General features: G+C 34.8%; 1 long non-coding RNA gene across 2 annotated transcripts in view; it reads left to right on the top strand.

Annotated features, from left to right (window-relative positions):
• The window catches only part of LOC149559220 (uncharacterized), a 163,324-nt gene that overhangs the window by 91,244 nt on the left and 47,198 nt on the right, over positions 1-24,882 (top strand). Inside the window, exons 3-4 of one of the 2 annotated variants that reach the window (XR_016365126.1) lie at positions 1,529-1,618; positions 1,805-1,998. This is a non-coding gene — a long non-coding RNA (uncharacterized LOC149559220). Of the gene's footprint in view, positions 1-1,528; positions 1,619-1,804; positions 1,999-24,882 lie in introns of those variants that run through there. The other variant, XR_016365125.1, reaches the window with a different exon arrangement.

The raw sequence follows: 24,882 nt of genomic DNA, 5'->3' as shown, positions 1-24,882 counted from the left end.
GAAAGGACAGATACATTTTTTGGGCTTCAAAGCAAAACCACTAGTGCGGGTCATAGGGATCATATCACTATCTGAGATCTTCAGATCCTCAGTTTCTAGTTTTTGCTCAAATTTATTCTGAATAGGATCAAAACCAGAGACTTTAAGCTTCTGTCGGCCATGGTTGTTGAAAGAGTCTTTGGATTAAAACACAAATTATTTGGAAATCATAAGTTCAAAATTGGTGTCTCTTTGAGGAGGCAGGGGGTAAAACTGTCCTGGAGATGTCTTTGAGAATCAACTAATTTTTGTCTATAGCTTTGGTATATGTTACAGTTTCAAAATCCATACTTGTTTTGCATTCTCCCTTCTTTATTGGCATAGAAAATGCTTGTGCACCAGTATGGAGGCTAATCAGAATTCAAGGTCCTTTCAGTGCTCAGAATTCTGGGGAATCAAAAGCAACAGTAAACAAATCATGAAGCAGCCCATGATGCCTGTTGCAATATGTCTTTTATTCGACAGAGATCCATCTTCCAAAATTCGCAAAATGGGACTTGAATGTGTTGAATTTGTAGATTATGTGCCAGATTGTAAGAATGCAGCATCTCTTCCCTTTCTTATCTTCCTCCAAATGCTGCATTGGGCTCAACAGCAGCAGTCAGGAAGAAAGAGAAGGAAGAGTAGGAGCTAGATCTGAACTGCAAAAAATGATTTCTCTTTTGAAGAACAGGAGGGGGGACTGCACAAGCAGCATAAAGATAGGACTTCTTACCTTGCTCTATATTGCTGATTGAATCTCAATTTCTTATATGTTGTTATATTTAATATTTTTAACTAATAAGCCATCTTAGGAACATCCTGTTGACAATCTTTGTGATAGCTCTGTTCTGCAAAATTGGAGCAAAAATTGTTGCTGATTTCTATGAAGAGAAAGTGTGATGTCATATGCTGATGTTCACAGGCACATAGATTGTTGATTTTTTACTGCAAAACAATGCATATTAATTTAAGATTTAAGATTTTTACAGGTGAACATAAAGAGTATATGTCTAGGTACAATTAAATACTGATTTACAATTGTTGCAAGTTTCTTCTGAAACTCCTGTCAGGGAATTAATAATTTGAAGATATTCATGTTGATATTGTTGTTTACTGGCACATAACACGATCCTTGCATACGTCAGTAACAAGTGGGGGCCTTTTTTATGTTTGAGAGATTGGTGTTTTTTTCCGACTTGAATCTCATTTGATGCTTAATCGTGTTTGTATGATTTCATAGTATTGAGTTTTTTTGTGCACAATAACATTTTATCCTTGCCTTATGATTATTGGAGGTTGGAGTCTAGTGTGAAGACTGAAAACTACCATGGTTTGATGGCAAGAGATGATGAAGTTTTTAATTTTGCAAATTTTGTACCGCCGGAGTTGTTCACAGTTTGTGATAGTTGTGCACATGATATAAATTACATTTTTTTTCTTTCTATAATCCTACTTTTATTAAATGGTTAATACTTTTATATTTTTATGTTTTGTGCATGAATTTTAGGATATTGCTGAAGCCAAGACATTTTTAGAGCAGAAAGCAGTTGATGTAAGTTCTTCTGACAGTTGACAAAGCCACAACAACAGATGCCATGTAAGTATGGGAGTTGATTTGATTGCATATAAAAAAAATAATGTTTCTCTATTGGTGAGTGAGCTGGAGGAAGGTGTCATAATTGATTGACAGTAAGACTTAGTTATGTCTTTTTTGTATAGCACATTTTTAGTTTTTTATTTGGGACTACAAATTTATCAATTCTTCTGGCTACCCAAATATTAGGTTGGGAGGTTAACAATTGAGCTTCTTCCAAAAAACTCTTCTTCTTGACCAAGGAAGTCATTTGCAACTGTTTTCCCGTCCTAACTGTCTGGAACTGATTGCACAGTGATGCAAGGTCATCATGATATGCATATGGTCATGTAAAAGTTCCACTTTTGGTTATGGGTAGTTGTTGGTCGTTGGGAAGTTGAAAATGGCTGTAAATGCATGAATATGTACTCCAAACTTGAATGGACGGGTTGGAGGAAGTATCAGATAGACTAATTATAGTGTGCATCAGATTCTCGAAGAGTAGAGAGAGCAAATTTGGTCAAATGTCGATGTGCATTGGAGTCATATAGACCTATTCCAATTTGTTATAGGACACTTTCTGATGTTGGGCAAGTTATATAATGACAGACCTAATAGGCTAGTGTATGACAATTTAGGACAACAAATGAAGAGTTTTGTCAAACCGATTCAAAATTGATTGCAAAATTCATGGTATATATTGGTGAAGTGTATTAAGAATGATTTGTAAGTGCTCAAAGATAGGGGACCAAAAATATGCCACTCATATTTCTGGTCCCCAAAAAGCATAGGATGTGTGCTATACAAGGTGTACGACATATATGGTGTGAGCCATATGACTTGGTGTGTTGACCCTAAGGCTTGGTAATACTAAGCCTATATGGAACACACCATATTAACTTGATATTATCATTTTAAAAAAGCCCTAAAAAAGAAAATGTGTTTTCACTTGTAGTCACTATCTAGAAAGATGAGTGTTTTAGAAGGGTGTATGCCATTTCTTGAGCATAATCTTCTCGGGTGTTTAATTGTCTCAAAAATATCACCAAGATGTTTATTTTAATGTTAAAATATATGTTTTATTAAGATTATCTTTTAATGTAATAGCTGGACCAGAATTATATTATGCGAATATTATCAACATGTACAAGATAAGATTGGGAGAAAAAAAAAATCAACTTTCAATCACCAAAACAAAAGGGCTTAGCCCCAATAAAACGCATTTTAGTCTCCTCTATCAATTGAAAGACATCCACTAGGAGCACATAAGAATATTTTAAACCAAATAGAGAATAATAAAAGTCAGTTAGAGACTTAGCTTGGAAGGCTACATAAATCTATTGGAACAAATTCTCACGGGGCATCACTTCCCAATTTATTGGGATCAATTTTGACCTACATAGGCACAATTAGTGGACAACTAAATTTATGTTCAAACAAAAAAAGAGAAAAATCAATACATATAAGGATTCAAAAAGAGAAAAAATAAACAAAATTGACATTTGTACCTTCTTGTAGATCCTCTAGTAAATTTATGGTCAAACAAAAAAGGAGCAAAAAATAATACTATGCAAATAAATTGACATAAAGGATTAAAAAGATAAAATATAACCAAAATTGACATTTGTACCCTCTTTATAGATCCTAAAATGAATGAATCTATTAATCCTAATTTTAGGAGGTTTTTGGTGCAGGAGCACCTATAGTTCATTGCAGGCCTATAATTTTTTTTGTGTTTAGAATGATAATTTAAAGTGTAAGGTCTTTTAGTCCATTTGGATTAATATTGTAGTCAAAGAAGTAATCTTGTAAGGCTATTAGGTCAAATTTGCATTGTAAGGGGTGATAAAGGCCAATAGGTCGAAGTTGGTCAATATGGTCAAATGGGGTAGACCAACATATAAATAATGTCTTGGAGTCGTTTAAGGTATATTTAATCTAAAATTGATGTAATAATGACCATGGTATGGTTGAGGGATTAAATTGTCCAAGTGCAAAAATGTTGTACTAACAACTTTTACAACTTTTGCAAAAGTTGTCAATTATGTCTAAATTGATCCAACTAATAAGTAGTTGATTTGAATCCAGTTGTGACTTGTTGAGAATATTTAAATACCCTCTTTGGATTGAGGGTAGGCAGAGAAGTGATTTTGGTTGGAGGAATTTAAAAGAAAGTCTTGTTTATTATGCAAACTTCCTATCTATATGGATGAACAATCATTCATTTCTCTCTCATATGGATTGATTGTCATCTAAAACTAATTGGAGGTTTAAATATGATGAATTATCTTTCATTCAAGTCAGGTTTTAAGTCTTTCTGTGATCTAGAATGGGAGATCTATGAATTTCTTTGAAAACAGGTTGGAAACCCTCATTGTCCAAGGGTTCTTGTTAAGACTACTTTGTAACTTTTATTGTCACCATTAGAAAAATCTAAATCTTTGGTATTTGTAGTATATTCATTAACCTTTCAAATGGTATAAGTTTTATGATGGGTATGCTTTTGTGTGTGGAGATAAGTCAAGCCTTAGATTGACTATGACAAGAAGTTTTCCTAGTTTTTTATTTTTTTATTTTTATGATAGTCATTTCCAATCTCAATTAAAGTAGTATACCTTTTGATTCCACCATTGGATTAGTCTAAAAATCAAGGAAAAATTCTGTAAGTGGGTTATCTAAAACTTGGCAAAAGCGATTGGGGTTATCTCGAGTTTTGCAAAAGTTATTGATGCCTATGTGTGACTGACCAAAAAAAGAAATTGGAATGAGATCAATCTGCTTGATACAAAGGTTGAACAAATAAGTTGGAGTCCTTTATGGTTTGAGATATTCTTTAAACTAAGGTATAAATTAGTGTCACATTAATGTGTTTTCATTTCTCTAATCAACCTTACAATAGTAGATCATTCAAGAGTAATAGAAGTCGTAAAGCACAACTAACAATAGTAGATCATTCAAGAGTAATAGAAGTCGTAAAGCACAACTAACAAACCTTATTTTTGATTGACAAGTTGATATTATGTTTCAAATAATTGTTGTCCTTGATTGTATGATTGGAATACATTGTGAATATGAGGGTAATGTGTTGCACTAGAGTTCTGAGAGTCTGCCATGGATTGGGCAAATTTCTTCTTGTCATCAGATATTGGGTAAGTTTGCATTGGAAGTTAGTTGATAAAGTTTTTGTAGTCAATTGAAGGAGTTGATCCACTTGTTCCTCATTTGAAGGTGTTGGTAGGGGCTAGTAAACGTTGATTCAATTTTTGAAGTTTACAAGATATTAGAGCTGATTAAGGGTCATTGAGAGACCTAATTGTCAAAGGTAGCTTCCTCATGATAATTCTTTTAGATGTTGTTACAAAACATAGTTTGAAGGAATGGCATAACATGTCATGATGAATGTTGTGTTTCCTTGTCCCTTTGCATCAATTTCCCATCCATTGGTGCCACCATGAAGGGATTAAAAATAAAATTTAAGATAGATGGTGGATGGTGTTTGTTAACCCTCGCAATAATCATGAGGTTCAAATTATATTTTTTTTTGAGAAAACTCTATTGTGAGTTTGTCCTTAAAGAGGTCAAATTATTTTGATTATTCAAAATTTTAGGGTAGAGGTAGTGGGTTCTTACACAATGCCAGGGGCACACCATGATCCTAACATAGTTAGGAGACTCATTGCCAAATCACATGTCAAACACGTTAGTGTTCATTCTATTGTGAAGGAACATGTTGAGTTGGTCACACTAGGCACCATTAGTGCACTTCCTTAGACCCTCATACAGTGTGCCAATCCTTAAGTCCAAAGTGAGACAGACGAGTCTTTGAGGGCTCAGGTTCCACCCCATTCTGTCAATCATGTGGAACACTATGCACATACAATGGTAATGATAGAGATGATAGATGATTGATGAATTTTCCAAAGCAACATTCAACATTGATATAGAGGTAATTATTTGCATGTTCATTTAATTTATTTGACTATATTTAATTTATAAATGGATGAATAACTAAATTAGTATATGATAATTATGATCAAATTCTAAGAACAAAGTGTTTGTAGCAGTGGTCATGTTCCTCTAGCCCTATTTTATATCTAATAAAACATTATAATGATTACATGTGACCTCATAACTCACTATGCATGTGCATTAGTCTACTGTTGGACCCGTGACGTTGACACCATACAATGAAGGATGTTGTAACACTTTTATAGAGGTATCGTTATTAATAAGTTCATTTAATTTACTTGATTATATTTAATTTATAAATGAATGAACTAGTAGAATAATTATGATCAAAATCTAGGGTCATAATGTTCCCCAGTGGCACTAAACTCCTTTAACTCCCTTTATCAAGACATTGTCGATTCCACAAGTATATATCTAATAAAGTATTATAAGTATTGCATGTTAAGTTTGTAGTTACAGTCAGATTGGAGTTTCATTATTGATGATAATATAAGTATTCCTTTATATATATATATATATATATATATATATATATATATATATATATATATATATATATATATAATGTATATAATATATATATTACATATTATATTATATTAATTATATATAATAATGTATATATTATACATATGGTTAGTTATATTATTTTATTCTAACTAATGATGTTTAAACCTTGGAGACATGTCTCTTCAAAAGACATGTCTCCTTCTCTCATACTTATATGAGATCCAAATCTGCATTTGAAACATATCTATAACAATGGCAATATAATTACATTTGCAGAAACTGATCCATGTTACTCAACATGGTTTTAGAGCAAGGCTGCAAATGTCATATATCTTTTCAAATCAATACTAAATTTCCGCTCAAGTATGTAAAGAATATTTGGAGGCTACAATATGCCAGAGGGGTCATTGGACATCAACTGGATATACATTTATGACTGGTATATGACAGCAGAGATGATCCAAACATAGTAATGACATTGAAATATGTATTGTAGCATGCTATATAGTCCCTTAAATCACAAATGTCGTAGACTCTAAGTAAGGGTGTAGTATAAGTATTAAGATACAAAGGAAATACTTATCTGTAGAAACATAGGAAGACAAAATTCAAAGATAAATGATTCACATAGATTCTAAAATGTGGCTTACATATAAGAAAAATGATTTAAGGGTTGAAGCCAGTATAAATCTGTGTGTGTATATCTTCTAGTGGACGAGTGAATGATGAATAAATCCATAGAGATTTAGGGGCAAATATGGAGTACATCTTTCATATGTTGATAAGACTAATAACATATGACATAGCAAAAAACTATGAAGGAGTCGACCTATGATGTGTTATGTCATGCCACACATATCAGGTGAATACAAAGGCACATGGGAGTAACCACTCATGAACAAGAAAGTGTTGAACTATATATATTGGCAAATAACAAGTATTCTAGAACAATGATAATAAATCTCGATGAAATCAATCAATTCATCATGAACATAAACCTCGGTCAACGTCCGTAGGCATCTTATGCTACTTGTTGAAGACATTATACTATGCCAGATAACAAAGAAAACCTGTAGTTTGAGTCAAGAAATAGAAGATGGTCAGAGGATTCCACTATGATGATTTATTTATCCAACATACGTCAATACCCATCACAACACATACATGAATAAAATGTCTGTCGTGGCATATAATATAAGGATGTGTGAGTCAAGAGATGACGTGAAGAAGTGACTAGGTTGTAGATAAATATTCGAGCAATAAGTGTGCCACTGAGTATGTGGAAAGCTAATACATGGAATTGTACACATTAAATAGGAGTATGACCAAGACTCGCACATGGATTACAGTTAAAGGAACGACAACATGCATATGCATCCAGAGTTCCAAGTTAGTGACTTTGTTGGCTTTGCTAAGTCATATATTATGCTAAAACACACACACACACACACACACACACACACACACACACACAAACACACACACACACACAAACACGCGCGCGTGCGCACACACACACACATGGCGGTGATATACAGTATGCAACATCTTCCAAAAGAAATTTGTGTCACTTGAAGGATGCAGCGTTGGGACATGCAACACACAAATTATCATTATAAATTGACATATTATTGACAACATATTATTAAAATTGACTTCCTATACTAAGAGGAGATAATAGTACAAATAAGCGACACACACACAAACACACACACACATGCGCACATGCACATGCACACGGAGATAATAGTACAAATAAGTGACACACGCGCGCGCGCGCACACACACACATGCGCACACACACACACACAAACGCGCACACACACGCACACGCACACACACACGCACACACACGCACACGCATAGGCACACATACATGCACACATGCGCGCGCGCACACACACACACACTTGGCAGTGATATACAATATGCAACATCTTCCAAAAGAAATTTGTGTCACTTGAAGGCAGTGTTGGGACATGCAACACAAATTATCATTATAAATTGACATATTATTGACAACATATTATTAAAATTGACTTCCTATACTAAGAGGAGATAATAGTACAAATAAGCGATTGGAGGGGGAAGTCGAATGAATATCAATATACTTTACCAGTTCTGTTCAGCATATCGACCCGGGTTAATGAATTCCTTCTATGACGAGAAATCAAATTTTGGTTGATTGATTCTATGAATTTCATTTGATTCATTTTGAGACATTAAAGGGAGAGTTCTGAAGTGGATATGAGTTGGGTTGAAAGCATTCCACAATGGCCCGCCATGTGTAAAGATATATTATTGACAACACAACAGAACAATATGAAAAGGAGTATGCAAGTAGTGATGTACCCTATAACATCTATTATTCCTATAGTCAACATCATATTAAGAGGGGCATAATAAATAAAACGTATATACTCAAAGTTATGAGAAATGTGAATTGTGGCAAAGACCTTGAATAAATGCCATAGAAAAGAGGGCGTACCAAATAATGAAGATAACCTCTTAAGAAAAGTAGTGGTACATCAAGTAAGGTAAGAACTTGGGTACAAATCTCTTGAGGTAAGTATATGTGGTAAGTCATTATTATTTATTATTTAAGTTTTGTTTTTTTTATTAAAATGTGTTATATAAGTTATTAACACATAATAGGTATTCTAATAGAGGTAAGACTATATGTCTATAGTTATCTATAAGGATGTTATTATATTTCATTAATGAAATTTAATAAAGAAATATAAAATGTAAAAGAAAAATATCTATCATAAATTGATTAATGTATACATTGAGAAGTTTGAACATGTGCATGTATGTTCAAAATAAGGTTTATATTTTATTGGAATAGTCTTATTATGCAAAACTATTTGTTACCTTTGAATATTATTGTAGTCTCTCTCTTATTTTATTCTTTTTTATTTTCAATAAATATTATAAGAGCAATGTACCTTGATATTTTTCTTCGAGAATGTTATTTCAGGAAGAAAAATATTGAAATTCAGAGGGAGATTGACATTTGAGGCAACCTTAAAAGAGAGGGAGCATATAGAGGATAAAATTTAGTTTTCAATGATCTCGATCTTATTGATTCAGAGGGAGTAAACCATGTTGTGGTGGAATCTTCAATGATCGATAAATTTTAACAGTCAAGAAGATTGTATTTCATACAACTATGTGATTGTAATGGGCCTACCCCTTGTGTGCATCATAAGAAAGTGGTGAGTTCAATTGAATCATCTATGATAAATGGAATTTGACGTATGAGTTGTAGAGTCATTCAAGTGGCACAATCATACTCAATCAAGATATTGGCTTATTGTGGACGAGTTTATGCTCACTTCTACTATTAAGCTAATGAGAAAGTTAGAACTTAGAAAGGAGTTATCATATTTGATATAAAATTATTCAACAATATAAGAATAAGTGGAAATTTTACATTTTGGGGGAATCATAGTCAATCTTCCATTCCCACTTTTAGAGGGGAGATGTTCCTTTCTTAAATAAATTAAGAAGAAAATTATGAAGCTTCATGTGCAGATAAATATTCTTATTTTTGATATTTATCTCTTTCTTATTTGTAATTTCTATACATACTATAAATTTTATTTGCCTTGATCTTTTCCTTTATAGTTGAGGATGTTCTTACAGGAAAAGAAAGTTGATACTTTAAATGTGTTGCCAGATATTGTGTCAAATCAACCTAATGATAGTTGCTCCAAAGACCCTGATGATCAAGATGGATAAAATGAGACTCTCATCTTTGATGATTAAGATTATGAGAGTCTTCTATATTGAGAGGGAGTATGACACTTCTTCAAAGGCAACACAAGAGCTTAGGAGATTGATACTCAAAGGGAGTCTAGCAATACATGTGGGTGACTGCATGTTGATGGGCCTACTCCTATGTATATTATGAGGAAGTATTGACTTATCACTAGAAAATCTAAAGATTGATATTAGATTCAGAGTGAGTTTGATAGGTATCCTTGGGTGAAGAGAGTTCTTTTAGGAAGTAACAAGAGGACTTGATTTCCTAGGATCGATGTTTAGAGGAAGAAAGTTTTAGATACAATCCTTTGTAGATGATATTTTTTCTCTAAGGTAAAGTTCTAAGAGAAAGTCTTTATAATGTGCTCTTCTCTATGAGAGAGAAGTATGAGGTACTAAACCTCTTGCAAGAGCGAAAATAGAGTATTTTAGATCTAAACTTGGTATGACAAACATGTAATTACATTTTTTTGTAAATTTATTCATGAATATTATATTAAATTATTGTTTGCAAACTTGTTAAATGAAAGGTGACGATCTTTCATATTTGTTTAAAGGTCTCTATTGTAAGGTGACGATCTTATCAATAGATGACCAACCTTTTAATACCAAAAGTATTGAAAACTATTGACATCATTGTTATTAGGCTGGATTCTGTGGGACACATTGATATCCATCATGATTATAGGCCGGATTTTGTCAAACATCATGAAAATGATTGGTGTTATTGTTTTTAGGCCAGATTCTGCCGGACACATTGATATCCATCATGATTATAGGCCGAATTTTGTTGGACATCATGACAATTATTGATGTCATTGTTATTAGGCCGGATTTTGCCAGACACATTGATATCCATCATGATTATAGGCCAAATTTTGTTGGACATCATGAAAATTATTGGTCTCATTGTTATTAGGTCAGATTTTGCTAGACACATTGATACCCATCATGGTTATTAGGTTGGATTTTGCTAGACACCATGAAAATTGTTATGATTCTTTGAGCCAGATATTGATAGACACCATAACTTAAACCTATTATAGACCACACTTAAAGTGGTATTCAAACTTATATTATGTTATAGTATTTGCTTAATTCCCCTCCTTGCTAAAAGGAAAAGTGTTGAGAAATTTAGTCTCATTATGAATTATAGCAAATTCCATATATAATATATGTGTGTGTTGATGGATTTATGTTGATATCCTTAAATATGCGATTCTAGGAATATCATACTAAGATGATATCTCTTCGTATACTCAAGAACATAATATGTTCTGTATCAATCCTTCCTAAGAGGGAGTGTTAAGTTTGTAGTTATAGTCAGATTGATATGATCATGAGTTTCATTATTGATGATAACATAAATATTCCTTTATATATATATATATATATATATATATATATTTAATATTATTTTATATATATATAAAATAATGTATATATTATACATATGGTTAGTTATATTATTTTATACTAACTAATGATGTTTAAACCTTGGAGACATGTCTCTTCAAAAGACATGTCTCCTTCTCTCATACTTATATGAGATCCAAATCTGCATTTGAAAGATATCTATAACAATGGCGATATAATTACATTTGCAGAAACCGATCCATGTTACTCAACATTGCATGCGAGTGGTATGCAATTATAGGAATAGTTTTCTCATAACTTACTGTGCATGCACATAGTTTACTAGTGGATCCTTCACTTTAACACCACATCGTGAAGGATATTGCGACACTTTCATAGAGATATAATTTTTTCATTAGTGTTGTAAAAAAATATGTGTTCTTAATAACTACAATGCAATTATTGTTTTATTTTTAATTGCTAACAACAAAGACTCCTCCTACTGTTTATGACTCATGAGATCGTTGGGTTGCTACAACTGTTGTGAGTTATGAAGCATTGACCAAGGTATGAAAGAGATTACTTAATTTTTTTTATTAGGTCAAAATGGGTTTTGAAGGGACCCTTAAACCCCTTACAAAGTAGATAAATAATGGATCTACAACTGAAGACAAGATTTTGAACAAGGGACACATAGGTGGGACAAAACAATGATACACCAAGGTAGAATCCACAATAACTCTACCAAAGGGATGCATGAAAGAACATGCAAACCAAACAACAAAAGGACCCACACATCTTAACAACTGATTTCCCTTTATGAGAGCGAACGATCATGTTAAATTGTGCACCGGGGGACTTTGATTTTTTCCTTTTAACCGTGTTCCACCCCTCTTCAAACTTAGCAATAAATTCTTTCCAGGATAAAGAATCCAACAAGGCAAAGTCCTCATCTTGAGATAGGATATAATTCAGAACAATAGTAGGACCAACAAAAACCAAAGGGCCAGAAGCCAAATCTGAGATAAAAGGACTTGGAATACTAGCATAATCAAGCTAAACAAAGACAGTAGTAGTCGATAAAGGGCCAAAAGACCCAACAACAATATCAGAGGTAAGGGGAAACACCCCCTCTGCTAGATATAAACAGCGAACAACAAGATCCCCTCTAGAAGAGGATTGAGCACTAATGTTTCTACAAGTAGAGGCAACAACCATAGAAGGAACAAAACCAGCAATAGAGCTTGTAACACCACCAAAGTGGGTAAAGGCAATGGTGAGAGAGACAACACCAGGTTGATGTGTACTACCATTCTTGCCACTATCCAAGACTTTTTGAGTCACATCATGATGGGGGAACAACTTGAGACAAAATGAACACAATAGAAAAATGAGACTTATATTATTTGAAATAAGAAGTTACTACATGCTCTATGGGTTATAATATTATTAGATTTTGGGAAAAATCCCTTCTCACACTACCTTCTCCCAAACTCCACTAAAAATTGCCTTTAAACCTCAAGAATGGGGGCCTTAAGTAACATGTCTTAAGGTTAGGGTTAGGAATATATTTTACATTTTGACATTTGGTGAGCAGTGCCAAAACCAAGGTTCTAGAATTCAAATTAGAAGTCGGTGCAAAAATAGAAGGTTATAGAAAAGGTAGAACTTTTGGGAGGCATAACTTTTGATTTGGGGCTTCAATTAACAAGCCATTTACATTCCTAAAAAGATCTTTGAACCCTTTATAACTCTATAGGACACTTATGACCACCCCCCATTTTTGGGGACATGCGAGGCCATTTAGTGCCTCAAATTTGACTCTAAAGCTTTTCTAGGAGGTTTCTGACCAACTTAAGACTATAGCAACTTTCAAACTGTGAAATCTTTTGACTTCATTCTTTTTTTGGAGCATTTGAAATTTCAATTACAACCTTTCCTCCAATCCACACCCTCTAATTCTTCATAATTATGGCTCTATAACAAAATGACCCATTTTTTGCATTTGCACATATCCTGAGGTGTGCAAAATACTAACCTAGAAAAGTATAATGAAAACCTAAGAGTTGGAATCTCTATTTTTCCCAAATGGGTATCCAAAACTACAAACACATCAAACAAACTCTAAATGCATTTTGGGTGATACAAGATTGCCCTTACATTGGTGGATGCTCTTGCATCAGAGACCTAGGGTAATTTGAAGAGTGATCTTGTCACTTCTCATCTAGTTGAGGAAAATCCAAATGATCAACCTCTGTCTTAGATAACTAGGTTGAGTCTTTCATCGATAATCTTTTCTAGTTTTCTAGGTACTCCTCATATTGCTTGCTTCTACTACTAATTCCCACATGGCTATCTAGGATTTCTTCAACCTCCTCCTTCTTAGAGGTAGGATTTGGACATGGCTTGAGTATCAACTCCTCTACACCATCTTTATGATACTCTATCAAATATGCAATATTGAAGATAGGGCAAATAGGGATTCCATCTTGTAACTCCATCTCATATGGAATATTCCCCAAATCACATTAATTCAAAATCTTGTAGGGACCAAAGTTCTTCATTTATTCAAGTGGCATTGATGCAACAATAGGAAATCTACTTGAAAGGAACAGCAATCTGAATGAAGAAATAAAAACATTGAAAAGAGAACATGAAATTATGTTAGTAAGGTTATGCGAATTCATTGAACATAAGAAAAAGGTTGAAGATGACAAAGATAGGATTGAAGAAGACAAGAGGTTTATGACTGCAAGGTTGGATGAAAAGATTATTAAGGTACACACCTTGACACATAATCAATTTGACATGGTCAATCAGCTATTGGGAGCTACTCAGGAGAATACTAGAAAGGAACTTGAGATCATAAATCTAAAATTTGAGAATGACAGATTGAAGAATGAGTTGAAAGATGAGAATGAATTCATTGAAAGGATAAAAAAACCTAAAGAAGCAACAAGGATTCTTGATGTGAGCACAAAGAAGACCTCATGATACTTCTAGACTAGGCTATATTGAGAAAGGAGAGTCATCTAAGCAAGGAGAAAAAAGAAATGAAAAGCCAAAGAACAAGAAGCCTACACGTTATCACTATAGAAAACTAGCCCACATAACAAATGTTTGCAGGAGAAATTTTGGTAAGTCAAATCCCAAGCCCAAATTCAATGGTTATTGTTACAATTGCAATAAACAAGGACATCAAGCACATGAGTGTAGAGAAAAGGTTAGTAAGACACTAGCTACTTATAGATCTAGTTATCGTTCCAATTACCTTTCCATCTTTATCTCTGATCATGCATGTATTTTCTATGAACTGCAACTGATAACCTTTGTCTACTAGTTGTCCAACACTCAATAGATTGTGTTTTAAACCATCAACACAGTATACATCCTCAATATTAGTTTTACCATCAAGAGTTACAAATCCAATACATTTTACTTGGCATGCTACATTGTTTCCAACTCTGACAATTCCTCCATCTTGACTTTTGAAATCAACAAACTTGTTCATATCACTAGTCATATGATGTGAACAACCACTACCAATTATTCAATTAGATTTCTTCTCAACCTTTGATACCAAAGCTACCTTCTCTAAAATTTCCTCTTTAATTGCCACAAATCTAATTTCATCATCATTGGCACTTAATGGTTGATCATCAAATTCATTATCTTCATTTGCATACAAACATTCTCTATCTTTTCTAGGCTTATGATTTCCCTTATACTTTTTCTCCCTTTTAGGAAACTTAGATTTATAATGACCATATTCATTACAAGTCCAACATTTAAAGATTTTCTTACCTCCTTTTTCTCTTCTTACTAGAAAGGCTACTACTTCATCAATCTTTATTTCTTTTTCAGATCTGCTGTTGCTAGCAAAATCTCCTCTAGCACTTGTACTCCTTGATAGGTTAGGTCGAATATTCAAAGCAATAAAGCTATTCTATTCTGGTTAATTCTTTGAACTGTCTAAGTTCATTCTCAACTTCTTCAAGTCTTTCAAGCAATGTCTCCTTTGTGAAATCTTTGGTACATGATATCAACAACTATATCATCTAAACTGCTAGGTTGAATGGTTGTGTTAGAGTCTTCAATATCTTCCATATAACCTCATTATCTTCTTTGTTTCCTCCTTGAGCTTTGATACCTGCAATAATTTCTAATATCCAGTTGTCATAGTTTGTTCCATCAAACTTTTGGCTATCTTTCTTGAACATGTTCACCATGGATCCCAAAGCTATTAAATTTTTTCTTCAAGGACCCGAGGCTCTGACACCATTTTTTAGAAATAATAGTCCACCAAGATAACTGAGAGGGGGGGGGGGGGGGGGGGGGACGGGGCGGGGGGGTGGTGTGAATTAGTTATCCAATAATTAAAAAAATTATCTTCTTTAAGCAAACTTAACCATTCAACCAAAGTAAACAACAACCATACAAAGATGCACATAGACAATTATACTAGATATGTTGACTAGGGAAACCCTTGATTAGAGGGAAAACCCTAGTGGGAATGATGCCCACAAGATGATGCACTAATATAAATATTCCTTGTTAGAGTATAGATCTTATTAGGAGTCTTTAACAACATTTAGTATAATGAGGCCCTGTTAGGAGACTTTGAATCCCTATTAGGAGATTCCAACATTGTTAGGAGTTGTGCCAACCCTGTTAGGAGTTGTAGTATAATGTATGCAAGAAGAGCCCATTGCCCAAACATGCAATTTCAACTACAAGAAGAGCTCACTGCTCAAACAAGTAATTTACTAGTATCTTCTTCTTTCCTTTGTACTTTCCTCTATCCTGTCAACTAGACCAATCACTGTCAAAACTTGTAGACCAGGTCCCAAACCTTAGATCCAAATACCCAAACCTTAGATCACTCAGCAAAACCTTGGCAATGAAGTCCTCTTCACTTTTGCATTTTTTTGCTCAACTTCACATCCTCTGCTACTTTCTGAACATTCACAATTCACATTCATCTATATCCACATACTACATGATAAGGAAAAATGTCTTTTCTTTATATCTAATCCATAAAAAAATCTCCAAGTCAGCTGTTATTCCTTCTCAATTAATTATTATAGGACTTTACTAAGAACATGTTATACTTAGTGATAACACAAATCTTTTCCTTGCAACCTAAATAACTTTTTGCACACACAATATTATGATGAGTGAGCTTAGACATGTCATAATCAACATGTCTTCTCCATGTCCTTAACCTTGATCCTCAAGATATTAACTCTTCTAGGAGATATAACAAGTTTAGCAAAACATGCCTCTATAAACTCTATCTCAGAACAGATATCACCAAAACTTACATAACTTCTTTTAGACTTATCCTTTCTACTTCTGATGTTAACTACATATACTAGATACTCCAAAGTATCTCTCATAACTTAGAGAGGTTATCATGCTCAACTAGTCGTCCATACCAACATAATCTTTCCGTTGTTCTTCTATCAAATACCACAGAAGACATGCTATGTTGACATCAATGACAAACTCAGTCATGAATGTAACATCTCATCAAACCAATCTTCCAATTTTCCAATCTTCCAACACTTCCTATATGGGGGAGCATTTGTGATGGACATAGTCATCTAAGACTCTTGATGGAAGTTGTTTTGAATAGTGTCTTTTGACAGTTGAGCTAGTAAGTATCAGTTGTCATAGAGTTTGATGTAGAGATGTTGGTTGCTGAAACCTGTAAGATTGATGTCAATGAGGGAAATATTGAATGAAAAACATTACATCAAGAAAGATGCTTGGCATGGGTACAATATATTCAGCATAAGCACAACATGGAATGGCAGTTTGGTAGAAAATACATTGAGGTATATCAATGGGGAGAATGATTGTTGAAGATGATTTGACAAAGAAGATTAAAAGTCTTTTTTCGGTATTCTTGGAACTAGATGTTTTTCATCTATGTTGCTATCAATGCCAAAGGGGGAGATTGTTAGAATATTGGTTGAAAGCATGAATACTAATGATATTCCTATGGGGGAGTATTGTAGATATGTTACTATGATGATATGTTACATTCATGACCGAGTTTGTGATTTATGTCAATATAATAGTTTTCTGTGGTATCTGACATAAGAACAATAGAAAGATCAAGTTGTTACAGATAAATAGTTAAGTGTTTACACTATCTGAGATTATAGGAGATACTTCTAAGTATCTGGTATATGCATTTAATATCGGAAGAAGAAAGGATAAGTCTAGAAGAAGTTATGTAAGTTTTGGTGATGTCTATTTTGAGATAGTTTATAGAGTCATATTCTAGTAAACTTGTTATATCTCTTAGCAAAGTTGTTATTCTAAGAATCAAGGTTGAGGAAATGAAGAAGACATGTTGATGATGATGTGGATAACCTCACTCATCATAATATTGTGTATATGTAAATTTATTCAAATTGCAAGGTAGAAGATTAATGTTATCACTAAGTGTAATGTGTTCTTAATGTGGTCCTATAATAATTAATAGAGAAGGTCTAATAGTTGACTCAAGGAATTTTTTTTAGGACTCAATATAAAGGAAGGACATTTTCCTTTATCATGGTATGGAATGATATTTTTTGATGATTAACTATAAGAAATAGAGAGTGCATAATGAGAAATTGAGCAGAGTAGTGAGGAAGTGAAGGAAACTTCATTACTGAGATTTTATTGAGTGATCTAAGGTTTGGTATTTGGATATGAGGTTCATGACCTAGTCTGCAATCTCTGACAGTGATTGTTTCAGTTGACAGAACAAAGGAAAGAGGAAGATAATGGTAAATTACTTTTTTGAATAGTGAGCTCTTCTTGTATTTGAAATAGCATGTTCGGGTAGTGGGCTCTTTCTGCACACATTGTACTACAACTTCTAACAGGGTGACCACAACTCCTAATAGGGTTGGAATCTCCTAACATGGATTGAAAGTCTCCTAATAGGGACTTTATGTACTAAATGTTGTAATAGACTCCTAACAGGGTCCATCCTCTAACAAGGAACATTTATATTGGTACATCATCTTGTGGGCTTCATTCCCACTGGGGTTTTCCCTCTAATCAAGGGTTTCCATAGTCAACATATTTGGTGTCATTGTCTATGTGCATTTTATTATGGTTGTTGTTTATTTTGGTTGAATGGTTAAGGTTGTGTTAGCATGAATGCTAATGTTATGAGGGAGCATTGCAGAACATTGTTATGATGTATTTACAACTATTTTTGTCATTGATGACAACATAGTAATAAGTCTGTAAAAGTCTGACAGATCAACAAACTATGATTTTTGTATTGAGAATATTATATTAATTATCTAATGATGCATAGTTACTTGAGTATACTACATTGTGTATTTGTTATGTGGGCAAGTGCACAGAACCTGAATTGATAGTGTGTATAGAAGATATGATTGATTTACATAAAATTGTATAGAAACAAAGTATCAGGAAAGCAGTTCCAATTGCATGATTACTATAGTTAGTTACAATTGTAGTGAAGGGTTATGCAGTGAACTAGAGATATTTTGCTAATTGTTGATGACATTAGAAAGTGCACATGTATGGAAGTAGCATGTGTGAAAGTTTGTGTATAACTGCGAGCTAGTAACATTGATTAAATGGGTATTTCATTTAATCAATGTATGATAATAAAGTGTGAAGTCGACTCAAGGATTTATTATTGAGCATGGTATAAAGGAGAGATGTTTTTGTGTTTTAAAAAATAGGTGAAGAAGAAAAGACTTATGAATTACTAAGCAACAAAGCAGAGTGATTTACTAATGTGTATAAGTGACCTTAAGGGTTATTGTTACTGATCACAGAGTTCCAGATCTAAATGCATGATCTAAAGGTGAAGGAGTCCAACGTACTAGACAAAGGAAGAAGTAAAACCTATTACACATCTATTATTTTGAAAGGAATAGTATCGAGATTGTTGGTGTAAATAAGTATTTACTTATTACACTCACTTAAGTTTTACTTAGGTTAATGCATTATTTAATTATTTTGCATTATTTTATTATTATTTTAGGTGAGACACTTAGGAGTTGTCTACTCTCATTGAGTTACACAACTCTAATTATGCACATGGTGTCTACAACACAGGAGTATGCATCATTCATTGAGTTGTCATGATGACAACACAGTTATCCGCACTCCTCATTTAGCACATGTTGTCTACTCCATTGATTTGCGTGCTACACCATTGTAGGCTTATCCCCACATCATCACACTTAATCCCATGCTTAATGGAGGATAACCCATATTTGGTGGACATGTGCCTAGTTGTATGTCATATCATGATGCTAACTTCTATGCATTCTAGAAGCTCTCCCGAGGCCTTTATATTCAGGCACTCCTAGTGTACTCTTGAATGCAATTATTTAATGAATATTGTCATTCTGATCATATTCTATCTATTTTGGTCTACTGTGTGCTTGTGTTGAGTTCTTGAGTTCTTGGGTGAATTTTGGCCTAAGCCAAATTCTTACATGGTATCAGAGCCAAGGGAGATTCTCTACACGTAGCTGTTCGAGACCGTTCATGCTTCAACACCTCGACACAAGTTCGAAGGATCCGCAGAAATTGGGAGCGTCTAGAGCCAGATTTGACCTCTCTGTTGCGTTCGGAGCATCGATTCGGTGAAGATCGACTATAAATTTGCCTATATTTGGCTAAAGTTGATCATGAGGAAATTTTTTTTTACAAACTGGCACCCGAGGGCACCGATTTGCAATTGGGTATGATTGTTTCATTTGATCTGATTATTTAATGTTCAGATTTGCATTTATTTGTTCTCTGCAATTTTTCAGAATTTTTTTTTCGAATTTATTAGGACACGCAGAGAAATTTTTTTGACCGAACTGGACAGTGACACCCCGGCTCGGCTACCTATTTTGGCAAAAATATTATATTTCACAGGGAGTATTATTATTGCAGGTTTTATTTAATTAATCTGCGGGCATTTTCTATAATAGACAGATCGGCGACGAAACATAAATTTTTGCCACGCGTCTCCCAACAGTCTAGTGCTCTTGGCACATTTAGCTCTGCGGGCTTTATTATTTAAACACCCGCAAGCACCAAATACCCATGAATGTGGGACTATTCGCTGTGAAAACCTGGCAGCATTTGCACAAATATTTTGCTATTTTTTGAGAATCTCGACAAACGCTGCATCCATACTTCCAACGATGGCGAGGAATCTCTGCTCACGTGATCCAAATCCCAGAGTGCACGCGGCGCCGCTATGTCCACATTGACCTTTGCATACAAAACAGTTAGCATTGACTGCAGACACCACCTGCACATACAGTCACGTCACTGTGAACACAGTCAACATCACAGTCAGATCCGACTCATTTGACACATTAGATCCCTCAAAGTCAGCAGTGACTCATCAACACATCAGCAATTGATGTAGCAGACACCTCATTGATGACTGGATAGACACGTCGCTTGGCTACGTCTTTTTTCTTTATGATCTGTACATTTTCGTATGGTATGACATTGCCACGTAGACTGCTGACATCATTGAGGGCTCAAAATTTGCTGATGTCATCAATATCTTGTCTTAAATTTGATCCCTGTATGGACATCATTCTAGGGAAACATAGAACTACTGCAACTACCATATGACCATCAAATTTAACCCCGTATTTTGTTGATGCAACCCCTCACCAAATTGATTTTGGTTTTTGCCGTCCGACTTCAAGAGGTCATAACTCACACATCTGGACTCCAAATTAGGTGTAATTTTTTTTGAAATTGGGTATAATTTTCTAAATTTTTTAATGGTGCAACTATTTTCTGGTTTTGGTGCACGAAATTTTCAAAAATTGTGTTTTTTGGTGACTGTACCTAGATAATCCTGCATTTTGCAACTTCAAATGCTCCGTACGGGCACATCTAGAGTTGAAAATAGGTTCTATTTTTTTAGAAATGTGTATTTTTTCATCTACTTTCTAGATTTGGTATCAAATTGTAGTGTTGTGTGGACAAAATTGTCACTTTTAGCAATAGGGCCTTTCTTTGCTTTGTAATGCTTCAGAATTGTAGCACATTGTAAAGTTTCAGATTTGTACTCCATTAAGAAGTTGTAACAAGAAAAATTAGAAGTCCATGAAGGCCAAAATTGGCAAGTGGCCCATTGTAATCGTATTACTGATAAAGTACCCAAAGCATCTATTTTGGGGGGGTTTCTTGATTTAGTGAAAAAGGGGGGTGTTCTTGGTGTTGTGTTCTCTCTTTTCTGCAATTTTCTTTCATTTTGTGCATTATGGGAAACTTTAAGTTTCCTAAATTAACTCCTCATAACTATGCTTCGTGGTCAATCAACATGTTGTATCACTTAATGCATAATGGAGTTTCACAATATGTAGATGGTACTCTTTCTAAACCAGCAGGTGATAATGCATCAACAAGTGAAATTTTAGATTGGGTAACTATGGATAGGAAAGCCCTAGGTGATATATGTTTGGGGGTAGATGATAAAATCATGTATCAAATTAAGAGATGTACTACAACCAAGGAAGCTTGGGATACCCTCGAAAGCCTTTATGGGAAAGTGTCTAAAGAGGATGTGTTCAAAATTGAAGATGAGCTTGTTTCCTTAGATCCTAAGTCGTATGACTCAATATAGGACTTCATCATCAAGGTGAATGAATTAAGGAGAAAGCTTACTGATTGTGGGAGTTCTATCAAAGATGACAGACTGATCTATCTCATTCATAACAAGCTGCCATCTGAATATTCCACATTTGTATCTTCTTTTAACACCTCAAAGACTACCTTAGGGTCTGCCTACAAGAAAGTCACTTTTGATGAATATGCTAAACTGTTGGATGATGAAGAAAAGAAGTTGAAATCAATGGGGATTCTCAAATCACCTTAGTCCAAAGCATTGGTGGCTAATGAGGGTTCTCAACATTCAGCTGGAAAGTCTTCAAGTAAAGGAAAGGGTAAGAAGAAGTGGAAGAAAGACAAATCTAAGGATGCAGAAAAGACAACACCACAATCTAATCAACAAGGCAAGTCCTTGAATTCCAACAAGAAGGGGGACAATAATAAGGAGAAGAAAAAGTGTACTTATTGCAAGAAAATGGGTCATGAAGAGCATGAGTGTTATCCTAAAAAGATTGATGAGTTGACTCACATCATGAAGAAACATAATGTTCCATTTCCTAATGCGTACAAGGAGAAGGGATCTTCTTCAGATTCAAAGGGCAAAGGGCAAGCACTCATGGCAAATTCAAACTCTTCAAAGGAATGGATTTTGTCTCAGGTGCCTCATATCGCATGGGTTCTTCAAAGGATGATTTTTCTTCAATGAAGCAGTCCAAGGTACTGCACATCTTCATGGGGAATGATAGCAAAATGGAAGTTGAAGGAAAAGGAAATGTGGAGATGAAAAATGGAGAGTTTCAAGAGGTTCTCTATGTTCCAAACCTAAGTTCAAATCTCCTCTCAATCTACCAAGTCACTCACTTTGGAGATGGACATAGAGTTGAGTTCCTTCCAGACTCAGTAAAAGTGCATAGTCTTAAAGATGATTCCTTGGTTGCAGTGGGGAAAGTGAATGATCACAAGAGGTTGTACTCTTTCTCGCATTTTGTAGCCAAGTCTTCTTCAAAGGCCTTGTTATCTCAATCAAATTCAAACATGCAATTATGGCATGAGCGATATGGTCATCTTGACTACCACTATCTTTAGCAACCTTGCACATACCACATGGTGAAAGGTCTACCTCAAATCAAATTTTCTAAGGGTAAATGTTCAATAAATTTAGTGGATATGCATCCAGAGTGGAAGTTACAAAGAGGGAAGTCTTCTAGAGCAACTGGTGTTATACAGATGGTTCACATGGTATTAGTAGGTCCTTTTGCATTAAGACAAGGTCGCTACATACTCACTTTTGTTGATGACTTTTCAAGGTTCACTTGGGTCTACTTTCTTCATAATAAGAATGAAGTGCTGGACACATTTCTAGCCTTCAAGACTCATGTAGAACGAAAATCCAATAAAGCCATCAAAGTACTCCGAATGGACAATGGAAGCATGGCTGTGAACAGAAGACTTATGGACTTTTGTAGACATGAGGGAATTGATCTTCAGACTTCATTAGCATTTAGTCTGCATAAGACAGATGTTGCCGCTTTGAGGATCCGAACTCTTAAGTCTATGGCAAGTTGAATGATTCATGCCAAGTCTCTCGATTCATCATTAGAAGTCGAAGCAATCTCAAGTGCCACTCACATTCTTAATCGTTCTCCTCATCCAGCCTTAGATGTCAAAACTCCTTTTGAGGCATAGTGCGGCAGAAAACCTATTGTGACACACTTCAGAGTCTTCGGTTGTCCTGCATGGGCAAAGAGATCTTCCAGGGGATGCAAGGCACAATTATCTCAACCTTGTACTTTCATTGGTTATGAAGACAATGTGAAGGCATATAGACTTCTAGATCCTGAAACACATCAGATATTTGTGGAGAAGGATGTATATTTTGAGGAAAGTTCTCCAAGCTTTTCCTCTACTCCTCTTCGCACATCATACAGTGTGGGTACTGAAAGTGATTTCAGCGATAGCGCTTCAACAGATTTAGACACGTGGGGTTCTATCGACAGATACAGTGAGAGGTCACTTCATCAGTTCAGTCCACGTGCATACATCGCCATAGTGATAGGTCCAAAACAACAACGTATATTCAGTCTTCCAGATTCAGGTTCAGTAATAGATTTGGGGGACAATATTGATGATTTGCCTCTTCTTCTTGATGCAAAATTACCTTCTTCAGTTGTCATGAGGGTTCTAGACTCTCTTGTTCATTCTCTACATGATCAATCCTCACAGGTTGAAGTGATTGTGGATACTTATGATTAGTAGTTGCAGCAGGGATCTTCATCAGTTGCAGAGACAGATAGTTCTTTGGGACAGGTTCTTCAGCCAATTGAGTAGGTTTTAGAGACATCACTTATTCATGGGATTCTTTCCACACATAGCGGAAGAGTCTCATTTGTACCCTTGGCATTGTTTCTTCCTAAGGGGAGGAACACCATTCTGCAGTCTTGGATCAACTTCTTCATTGGAGCAGTCACTGTTCGACATTCTTCTTTGGGGGGGGGGGGAGCCCATCTTATCTCTCTACCTCTTCTTATCATTCTCTTATGTATATATTGGATGTATGTCATAATGGGGGGGTCTTCATTACTCCATCCATCCATGCATTCCTATTTATCTCTCTTTTTGGGGGAGGGTTTTTCCCATGAGTTTTTCCCTCTTTCCCCGCTTTATGAGAGATTGTATATCATTATGTACATGGTTACCTAACATGGCCTAGTAGCCAAGACCCATTTTGCATTTCATCCTAGATTTCATAAGCTTAAGGGCATTCCCCTAAGTTGCACTTAAGGGGGGGTGTTGGTGTAAATAAGTATTTACTTATTACACTTACATAAGTTTTACTTAGGTTAATGCATTATTTAATTATTTTGCATTATTTTATTATTATTTTAGGTGAGACACTTAGGAGTTTGTGTACTCTCATTGAGTTACACAACTCTAATTATGCACATGATGTCTACAACACATGAGTATGCATCATTCACTGAGTTGTCATGATGACAACACAGTTATCTGCACTCGTCATTTAGTACATGTTGTCTACTCCACTGATTTGCGTGCTACACCAT

The sequence above is a fragment of the Cupressus sempervirens genome, chromosome 5 (assembly GCF_028749045.1).
Source record: "Cupressus sempervirens isolate cs-2001-9-10 chromosome 5, ASM2874904v1, whole genome shotgun sequence".
NCBI classification, from domain to species: domain Eukaryota; kingdom Viridiplantae; phylum Streptophyta; class Pinopsida; order Cupressales; family Cupressaceae; genus Cupressus; species Cupressus sempervirens.
This window is presented reverse-complemented; position numbering and strand designations above follow the sequence as displayed.